This window comes from Arachis ipaensis, chromosome B05 (genome assembly GCF_000816755.2).
Source record: "Arachis ipaensis cultivar K30076 chromosome B05, Araip1.1, whole genome shotgun sequence".
Lineage (NCBI taxonomy): Eukaryota > Viridiplantae > Streptophyta > Magnoliopsida > Fabales > Fabaceae > Arachis > Arachis ipaensis.
In genome coordinates, this window is record NC_029789.2 from 138,134,623 (window position 1) to 138,143,913 (window position 9,291).

Sequence of the window (9,291 nt, forward strand, 5' to 3'; positions counted from 1 at the left end):
AAAAAGTTCCTGGCCAGATTCTCCATCCAGAAAGATAAGGCCAAGCACGCACCTAGTTTACTAGGGATCAAGCAAGGAGATCGGGAGAGCCTCCGCAACTACATGGAAAGATTCAACAAAACGTGCATGGACATACAAAGTTTACCAACAGAGGCTGCCATCATGGGGCTCATCAATGGCTTACGAGAAGGGCCTTTCAGCCAATCCATATCAAAAAAGTATCCTACCTCCTTAGACGAAGTACAAGAGCGAGCAGAAAAATACATCAACATGGAAGAGAACGCTCGGTTGGGAGAAACCTCAAAATATGGGGCCTCCTACCGAGACAAAGATAAGGACTCCAAAAATAAAGAAGATCGACAGAGTGAGAAAATCAAAAAGTACCACAACTATACTCCTCTCAAAGCATCCTTGGTCGACATACGCAAAGAAGTCTGCCATACAGAGAAAATTCCCCCAGCGCGACCACTCAAAGGCAAAAGGGGAGGAGGAAATCGGAAGGAATATTGTGAATACCACCGGATTCAAGGGCACACTACCAACGAATGCTTCGACTTGAAAAACATCATAGAAAAATTGGTAAGAGAAGGCAAATTAGATCGATTTCTAGCCACCCGGGGTGATGACTAAAGAAAAAGACGGAGAGACGAAGATAATGGACGAACTGAACGGTCACCTCGGACACCAGAAAGACACGTCCACATGATACATGGCGGATTCGCAGGAGGTGGAATCTCCAAATCATCCCGAAAGAGATATCTCAAAGAAGTATACCACGTTGAGGGAAAGGAGGAAGCACCCGACATCCCGGCGATAACATTTACTAAAGAGGACGCATCCGGCATCATTCCGGGACACGACGATCCCATGGTCATCAAAATTATATTAGCAAACACCAATCTACACCGCACACTAGTGGACCAAGGGAGTTCTGCCGACATCTTATTCAAAACAGCTTTCGACAAACTCGGTTTAGACGAAAGGGAACTTAGAGCATACCCGAACAATCTGTTTGGACTAGGAGACACCCCGATACAACCATTGGGATACGTATCGCTACACACTACCTTTGGAAAAGGGAACCAATCTAGGACCCTCAAAATAGACTACATAGTAGTCGACGTAAGTTCAGCCTACAATGCTCTCATAGGTCGGACAACACTCAATCAACTCGGCGCCATAGTCTCCACCCCACATCTATGCATGAAATTCCCAACTACAGAGGGGATAGCCACAGTAAAAGCAGATCAAAGGATGGCACGTCGTTGCTATAACGAGAGCTTAAACCTCAAAGGAAGAGGAGAAGAGTTTCATACAATTGAGCTTGGCGGAGCTCAGCGTCGGGAGGAACTTCGTCCGCACCCAGAAGGCGAGATAGAGAAGGTTCAGATTGGAGATACCCCGGATAAAACGACTAATATCGGCACAGTCCTAAGAGGAGATTCAAGAAACTCACTGATACAATTCCTGCGAGATAATGCCGACCTCTTCGCATAGAAAGCCGCAGACATGCCAGTCATAGACCCTAAGTTAATGTGCCACAAGTTGGCGGTCTATCCAGGATCTCGGCCGGTGCAGCAGAAGCGAAGAAAGCTCGGACCAGAGCGATCCCGAGCTGTGGAAGAACAAGTGCAAACGCTACTAGAGGCAGGATTCATAAGAGAAGTCAAGTACCCACTATGGCTAGCCAATGTTGTTCTGGTGAAAAAATCAAATGGGAAGTGGCGCATGTGTACCGATTACACCGATCTTAACAAAGCCTGCCCAAAAGATCCATATCCACTCCTAAGTATTGACGCCCTGGTAGATGCTTCCTCCGGATATAGATACCTATCATTTATGGACACCTATTCAGGATATAACCAAATCCCCATGTATCCACCAGATCAAGAAAAAACATCATTCTTGACACCAAAAGCGAACTACTGCTACATCGTGATGCCTTTCGGTCTCAAAAATGCGGGAACTACTTATCAAAGGTTAATGAATAAAGTCTTCTCTGCTCACATCGGGAAAATCATGGAAGTTTACGTGGATGACATGTTGATAAAAACACAAAGCAAAAATACATTACTATCCGACCTGTCCCAAGTATTCGACATTATAAGGAAACATGACATGCGACTCAACCCCGCAAAATGTACCTTCGCAGTTGAAGCAGGAAAATTCTTGGGATTCATGCTCACACAAAGGGGAATCGAGGCAAATCCAGACAAATGTCAAGCTATACTCAACAATAACAAGTCAGGACCAAGGATGGATGACTCCCATAATCAATTACCTCAAAGAAGGAACACTCCCCGCAGAAGAAAAGGAGGCAAAGAAGTTAAAAAGGGAGGCACAGTACTACACCATCATAAACAACATCCTATACAAAAGAGGAATCTCAATACCTTTACTAAAATGCGTACCGACCTCCAACACAAAGGAAGTGCTAGAAAAAATACATAGCGGCATTTGTGGTAATCATCTCGGAGCGCGAGCTCTCACCAAAAAAGTACTCTGGGCAGGATTCTACTGGCCAACTTTACAAAGAGAAGCCACAGAATTTGTAAAGACATGTCCACCATGTCAAAAACATGCCAACTTTCACATCGCCCCACCAGAAGAGCTCATCAACGTGACTTCACCTTGGCCATTCGCAAAATGGGGACTCGACCTTCTCGGCCCCTTCCCACAGGGGTCAGGACAAGTTAAATTTCTCATAGTGGGCGTAGATTACTTTACAAAGTGGATCGAAGCAGAACCCCTAGCCAATGCCACCGCTCAAAGAAGTCAAAAATTCTTATATAGAAACATCGTCACAAGATTCGGGATTCCATATTCAATAACTACAGACAATGGTACTCAATTCACAGATGCAGGCTTCAGAAAATTAGTAGCCGACCTGAATATAAAGCACCAGTACACCTCCGTCGAGCATCCACAAGCCAATGGACAGGCTGAAGCGGCTAACAAAGTCATATTGGCTGGACTAAAATGGAGATTACAAAATGCAAAGGGAGCCTGGGCAGAAGAGCTGCCACAGGTCCTATAGGCATATCGAACAACTCCACATTCAACCACGAAGGAATCCCCCTTCCGATTAGCATACGGAACAGAAGCAATGATTCCAGTAGAAATCGAGGAAGGATCGCCAAGAGTAGTTCACTACAATGAAGGAGCGAACTTCCAACTTCAGAGAGAAGAGCTCGACTTGTTACCCGAAACCCAAGAAAGAGCTCGAATCAGGGAAGAAGCTATAAAATGTTGAATGGCTTCCAGATATAATTAAAAGGTGGTGCCGAGAAGTTTCATAGAAAATGATCTCATCCTAATCCGAAATGATATCGGAACAACTCGACCAGGAGAGGGAAAGCTGGCAGCAAACTGGAAAGGACCCTACCGAGTTATAGAAGTGCTTGGAAAGGGCTACTACAGACTATCCGAACTCGACGGACGGGAGCTTCCCAGGTCATGGCACGCCTGCAACCTCAGAAGGTACTACAGTTAGAAAAAAGTATATAAAAGATCTCATCATTGGATGCACTCTTTTTCCTGAAAAGGTTTTTTAATGAGGCACCAAGTTGAGACTCAGACGATCCCATATGTATATATTTCTACCTTTTCTTTTAAATAAAATATTTTTGAAATATTCTACAAAGATTTCAAGACGCATTAATCTGAAGTATTCATCGTCCGATTATAAAGCGACAGATCTACATAAAGTGAAAAACAATTTCACTGTACGATCACGATAAAGACAAATCGTCCGATAAAGGTGAAAACGCGATTCACCCAAAAGACGATCTAGAGATGACAACCACTTTCTACAAATCGGCAAAGATGAACACAGAATAATGTAAGAAGTTATCGAAAGTAATCCAAAAAAAGAACCTGACGAGGTCTTACGGATTGCTAAAATAGTAACTTAAAGACTGGCCGACGTCGAGAAGTCGGACCAAGTCAACCCAAGTTATAAGTAAACCCTGGAAAGAGGTCTGGCCAACCCTATTAAAGAGGATTACTTTAACTTAGAAGGGCTCGACATGACAAAGTCAACCCAAAATGAGAAGTTATCAAAGTAGTCCCTGAAAGAGATCTGACAAAGATCCAAGAAAGAGGACTACAAATAACTTAAAGGAGACCGATACAACCAAGTCGGACTCTTACTACTTAAAAGTTATCAAAGTAGTCCCTGAAAGAGATCTGACAAAGATCCAAGAAAGTGGACTACAAATAACTTAAAGGAGACCGATACAACCAAGTCGGACTCTTACTACTTAAAAGTTATCAAAGTAGTCCCTGAAAGAGATCTGACAAAGATCCAAGAAAGTGGACTACAAATAACTTAAAGGAGACCGATACAACCAAGTCGGACTCTTACTACTTAAAAGTTATCAAAGTAGTCCCTGAAAGAGATCTGACAAAGATCCAAGAAAGAGGACTACAAATAACTTAAAGGAGACCGATACAACCAAGTCGGACTCTTACTACTTAAAAGTTATCAAAATAGTCCCTGAAAGAGATCTGCCTAAGATCCAAGAAAGAGGACTACAAATAACTTAAAGGAGACCGATATAACCAAGTCGGACTCCTACAATTGAAAAGTTATAAAAGTAATCCCTGAAAGAGATCAGACAAAGATCCAAGAAAGAGGATTACACAAATAACTTAAAGGAGACCGATATAACCAAGTCGGACTCCTACAACTGAAAGGCTATCAAAGCAATCCCTGGAAGATATCCGACAAAAATCCAGGAAAGAGATTACTAATATAACTTAGGAAAGGAATGCGAAAACAACTCGGAGGACTAACTTGAAGAAATCGGTTACAAATCGTCAGAAATGCAAGCCAGAATGATAACGAACCAAAAAGCAAGCTAGACCTACCTAATCACAACCACAAAGGATTCAAGATACAAAAGTACAAAGCAATCCAAAAAAGGGTTAAGGATCCAATATTCGCAGAGAAAGAGATACCAAAGTCAAGCACAAAAAGCGCAAAATCATCCACAAGGTTATAAACAGCCTCGGAGGCCACCAAAACCTATCTCAAAAAGGATAAAGCATGCTATCATCTGTTTTTCATAAAAAGCAAAAGTGCTAAAGGCAAGCAAAAGGAAAGTGTCAGCAAAACGTAAAGAGTGTAATAAAGCCCACAGGCCGGGCCAACCACATGTCCAGAATAAATATAAAAAGCTAAGAATCAGAAGACTTTTTAGTAGCATCAGGAGACGGAGGCCGAGTCTGGAGAGGAACGGCATCTATCGTACCGTCATCTCGATTCAGAATCTGGCAGTCGGGATCAGAAACAGGAGGACCAACCTCGGCAGGGACAGCAGGAGTCGACACCTTGGTAGAAGCTACAGGGGGAGGATCGACATCATCCTCATCCTCGTCATCAGGGACAACCTTGCCATCCCTGACAACGTTCTCCAAACTGAAGAGACTCAGATCAGCCTCGGGAGCAATAACCCGAACTTGTGCCTTCAGGTTTTCATAGGCAGCAGTTACACTGCCAACAAGGTGACCTTGAAGTTCGGAGTAATTCTCCCGAGCATTCTCCAATTCTTCTCTTAGGCGCAACACCTCCCGGTAAGATGTCAAATAACTATCCTTATGCCGCATAGCCGTGTCCTCGGCCAGTTTCAGAGAGCCAGCCAAGGAAGTAGATATAGCCTTCTCATTTTCTAAATCTTTTTCCAACCTGGCCACCCTTACTTCAAGCTCCCCTTTCAAATCCTTCATCCGATCAAACTCCTGTTTGGCCTCCTCCATAAAAGCTTTAGTGGCATGAAGAGGAAGACTTTGAGCAGTCCGATATAGGGCCGCCTCCATATGCGCCAACTTGATACCACTACGAGTGATGTAATCAAAATGATGAAGAATCGACGCGTCGTCTATAGGAAGAACGCCATAAGGACCGACTTGTTGATCTACAAACTCAACTGCATCAAAGTCAGGAGCGTCAAGATTGAAAGGTTCAGCTGTCTTTTCCTTCTTACTAGGAGGGGGACCAGGAGCCGCAACGGAAGATTGTGGAGGATTAACCTGACGAACCCGAGGGGTAGGAATGGCTCTCCTCGGCCCAGGAGAACTCGGTATAGGAGGTTTAACCAGAGGCTGAGAAGATCCCTCTCCAGCCGCTTTGGCCGAGAGGTTTAGTGCTGCGGTCGCCTTCTTCGCCTTCTTATAGGCTCTCATAGAATCATTATTCTTCGACATCTCTGAAAAACACAAAAGAATTGTTACAACACAGGAGAAACAAAGCCCGGGAGAAAGTATAAAAATAAATCAGACAATACCCAAAGCAGCCCGAACCAACGATGGATCACTCAAAAATCTCTTTGTGTCCAGGTGGGGCGGCTTCCCCCACAAATCTTCAAGAACGACCACAAAGGCCCGCTCAAACTCACTAAGCATTTCCCATGTGTAACGTGGCACTCTTACATTCTTTTGCCACTCCAGAGGAAAAGCAGGTTCATCATTTTCATCAAGGAAAAAGGGGCGAACCCCCTCAATGGCACGGACTCGGAAGAAGTAGTTCTTAAAATCTTTAAACGACTCATCATACATAGCAAAGACTTTATGCCCCTGGGCCGACCTAAAAGAAACCCAGGAAGCTTTCTTTTTAGAGGAACCCCCAGGTTTGGCCGAGACAAAAAGATAAAGGAAAAGAGTCTCGAAAGGTGTTATATCCAACTCCTGACAAAGAAGCTGAAATATTTTGATAAAACCCCAAGAGTTTGGATGTAGCTGAGATGGGGCAATGTTGCAAGACCACAACAAATCAATTTCAAAAGCGGTAAAAGGGAAAGTAACGTTCAATTGGCTGAAAAAGTATTCATAAGCATAGAAAGAGGGACGCTCCCCCTCGACGGAAGTCGGAAAACAGACTCTCTCATCGGAATCAGGAGCAACAAGCTCATAATCACCCTCGCAGGAACCGTTAGTACAAATCCTATGGCGCTTCCTCAGCTCTGTGCAAAATTCAGCATCCACAATGGAAACACACAACAAAATAAGGGAGTCCAGCCAATCGGACATCCCCTCGGGAACTCTGGAAGACATCTCTACAATGTTATTGCGAGAAGACATGAGGTCAACTAAATCCTACAAAGTAAAGAAAGAAGAGGGGATTACTAAAAACATCTCGGACAAGGGAAAAACAACTCAACAACGATGCAGGAAGATCACACAGAAAAGGAAAACCCCAAGACTCAAACCAAAATCATGGGGCATCCTTTGGAGGCAATAATCAGGCAAGGTTTCCAGAAAATCCTACAGCTCTCACCCCAACATCTTACAAACAAAAGACTTCAAACAAGCAAGCATCCCCGGAAGCATAAGTCATCACAGTCAACCAAGCAAAAAGCATTCCCAAAAAATCAAAAACACGTCAAATAAAAATCATCAAAGATACGAACTTTTGAGAAATCAGACAAAAAGCAATCAAGCAAAGCAAGGAACGGATGCAGAGTTTCTATCAGATAGTAAAAAATCAAAAGCAACAAACAAAAACCATATAAAGCCTCGACGGAAATGCCAGAGGAACACACAAAAGCCAAGAAAACGCATTTACAGCGACAAACAGATGCAGAATCACGAAAAGGTTCAAACTTTCAAAACATGCAAAAGCAAAAGCTTCACCAAAAAACTAAAGATGAAGCTGAGAAAAAAGCAAGAAAGTTAGTACCAACCTGAAAAAGAAGCAAGACTTCAGGGAAGGTGAAGAGAGACGGTGAAACCTGGAATCACTACCTCGAAGCAAAAGAAAAGACACGAGCAAAAGAAAACGTCGCTGGGCTGAAACGCGAAACCACGAACTCCAGGCAGAGGCTTCAGAAAACTCAAACAAATGCCGCAACACAAAGAAAAGTTGAAAGCGAGAGAATGAAGGGGAAAATGCGAAGAAAGTTACGAAAAGGGCGAAAGAAGAGAAACCGTTTCTGGGTTTTCAAAATTAAAATAAAAAGCCAAAAGGAAACGGGACAATTAATGATAAAATTAAAAGGCATTAAACCCTCGCACGTTCCCAAAGCACCGATATAAAAGCGCGCGCTTGTAGAGGAAAACGTTCTACATTCAAAAGTTGCTACAAAAGAAGTCGACAAAATGCTTGAGTCCGGCTTCGTTACGAGAAGGACCGAAGTCAAGGAACTCGGCCTCGACAAAGAAGACCGAGCTCAAGCAGGGGCACTGTTCATACCCTGGGTCGAGCTATCCGACCTGGGATGATCAACGATGCAGCGACCGACCTGTTAAGGTCAAGCGGACCAACTTCGTTACAAAGAACTCGGCCATACCTACAGGAAAGCCCAATAAAGGGCCCAAATAGAGGAACACGACCCAAATCCAAAGGCAATCCCAGCCTATAGAGATAAAGGCGGTTCCCTTGAAGATAAGCTGACTTCACTCAAGATAAGATAAGATAAGATAGGATAACTAACTTATCTTATCAGAAAGGTCAGCCCACGCTACTATAAATACACTGGAGCACCCAGGTATAACTCATACTCTAATTCTACTAAAAACCTGCTTAATACCCTTGCTAACTTAAGCATCGGAGTCCCTTGCAGGTACCACCACCCGCCGGTGACAAGGGATCAGCAGCGTAGCCAGTCCAACAAGTCGGACTGGACAGCTCCGGCCACCATCCACCAGCCGGACACGTCATCTCCGACCAGTTCAGAAGATCTCATCCGAGATCGACCTGCAGTTTCAGGTAACCCTCGGAACACCTTGTATCCCAAAACGGAGTGACAGAGAGTTGAAGATGAAGAGAAGAAAGTGTGTTGCATGTAAAAGGAAATGGGTTACCTTTAACCTAAGCTTGATTTGGTTTGAAATGGTTGATTAGACTTCTGAGTTTCAAGCTTGGACTTTCTCTTTCTTGCTTCTTTGATGATCACCTTAGGGAAGAAGCTTTCTCTGTCGCTTTTTCACTTTTCTGAGTTTTGTGATTTGACATGGTCAGAGAAAAAGGAACGTTGAATTGGTGAAAGCAAGTGAGAGAAAATTTTCTTGCTGAATATCAACTCGAGCTTGGATTGTAATTTGCTTGGCCCATTTGACTTTTCAACTTTGCTTTCTTTTGGGCTTTGTTTATTTTATTAATCCATCAGCCTTGTTTTATTTTCCATTTCCTTTGGGCTATAATTCAAGTTTTGGCCTGCAACATTTTATAAATAATTAGTAATATGTAATTTTTAATAATCAACACTAATTATTTATCTTGCCAAAAATAATGTTTGTCATCACTAATAAATTTAGTTAATTTCTTAACTCAACAATCTCCCCCTTGATGAC